Here is a 1,779-nt window from a genome sequence, read left to right on the forward strand (position 1 = left end):
AGGGTATGTCCTTCATTTTCTAAGGTTTTTATAGTTTGAGGTTTTACATTTAGGTCTCTGGTCCATTTAGAGTTAATTTTTGTGTATGGGGATAGATAGTGGTCCTGTTTCAATCTTTTGCATGTGGTCAACAAGTTTTCTCAGCACCATTTACTGAATAGGTTCTCCTCTCCCCAGTGGTAGGTGGTGGAGGCTTTGTCGAAGATGAGTTGGTTGAGAAATTGGGGTTTTGCTTCTGAAATCTCAATTCTATTCCATTGATCTATATGCCTTGTCCTGTACCAGTACCAAGCTGTTTTGATTATTGTAGCTTTATAGTAAGTTTGAAGTCTGGTAATGTGATACCACCTGCTTTGTTTTTTGTTTTTTTGCTGAGAATTGTTCTGGCTATTCTTGGTCATTTGTGTTTCATTTTTAGACAACCTACATGACACATTTTTCTTAAAAAACAATGCCTCCACTCCAAATAAATCACGGTCAAAACAAATGAAGTTCAAGATGACATCAGTCCATTTGTCTTAGATCCTGGTGTTGTGTGGATGACAAGCAGCAGCCAGTTATGATGACAGGTGATAGATCCAAAGTAATTGCCAAATTTGTTAACATTTTTCCATCTCTAAACCATCCTTCAATAAAATCATATATGTGGTCACACCATCCTCACGGTAGTCCAGTAGAGCAACCATGCCATCTGGATTCATGTTTTCACCAATAAAAAACTGGTAGTTTTTAAAATTGGCAAGGATGTGCTTGATTTGTTCTGCAGCCCCTGTCATAAAAGGTTTTACTCGTTCTGGTCTCTGTTCTTCAAGTTTGCCTTTGACTGATTTCATGTAGATTTTGATGTACTTCTTGTAGTCTTCTTTGTGAAGCTGGTTTCCTGCAGGTGATGGTTCATGACAATAGCAACACCAGTGAGCACTGTGCTTTCAGTACCTTCACCCTCGGGGCCTTCAGCGGAGGCATTTCCACCAATGAGCGAACCATCAATGTTACCCTCTGTCCTACTGACCATCTTCCCCTCCACCACCAGGCAAAGCCCGTCGGCGATCTCCTGGATCTTGTAAATGTCGGAGAACACCTCATTGTGGCTGATGAGGTCCTGGGAGATGATCATGATGGCGGTGGAAGGGAGATGGCGGTAGCTAACTTAGCAGGAGCCCAGAGCTCCGCGTGAGTGCGGTGCAGCCGGAGCGGCACTTGAAGGGGAGGGAAGAGCGGGTGGAAAAAGCAACTCTTGTTCTATAATAGTCATCATGAGCACGGTAGTTCTTCGTTAAAAGTCCTGAAATTAAACCGATAGGAGCAGATACTACACTTGACCTTAGCCAAAAGGGCTCAACCTGTAATCCCACGCCTTTGGGAGGCTGAAGTGAGTGGATTGCCTGAGCCCGAGTGTTCGAGACCCGCCTGGGCAATTTGGTGAGACCTCATCTCTACAATAAATCAAAATGAGCCGGGTGTGGTAGCGCGCGCCTGTAGTTGCAGCTACTTGGAAGGCTGAGGCGGAAGGATCGCCGGAGCCCAGCAGGTCAAGGCTGCGGTGACCAGGAGCATGCAACTGCACTGCAGTCTGGGTGAGAGTGAGACTCCAACTCAAAAAAAAGAGAAAAGTCCTGAAGTTTTTCCAAATGATGCAATCTCTGAAATTTTAATAAATCAGTATTGAAGAGCACTTGCCAGAGTTCTAGAGTTGACCATAAACTACATCTTGAAAGAGTTTAAGTAAAACTGTAATTGTGAATGACAGAACTCTTAAATTTTATCTAAGAATCGACT

General features: G+C 43.6%; 1 pseudogene across 1 annotated transcript; it reads right to left on the minus strand.

Annotated features, from left to right (window-relative positions):
- Nucleotides 1-412: 412 nt before the first annotated feature.
- Nucleotides 413-1,117, minus strand: LOC103268635 (annotated as a pseudogene). Its single transcript, XR_504829.1, has one exon. The product of XR_504829.1 is annotated as a translationally-controlled tumor protein pseudogene (transcript).
- Nucleotides 1,118-1,779: the final 662 nt, after the last annotated feature.

Source organism: Carlito syrichta, unplaced genomic scaffold (genome assembly GCF_000164805.1).
Source record: "Carlito syrichta isolate Samal-C Ts95f unplaced genomic scaffold, Tarsius_syrichta-2.0.1 Scaffold308862, whole genome shotgun sequence".
Lineage (NCBI taxonomy): Eukaryota > Metazoa > Chordata > Mammalia > Primates > Tarsiidae > Carlito > Carlito syrichta.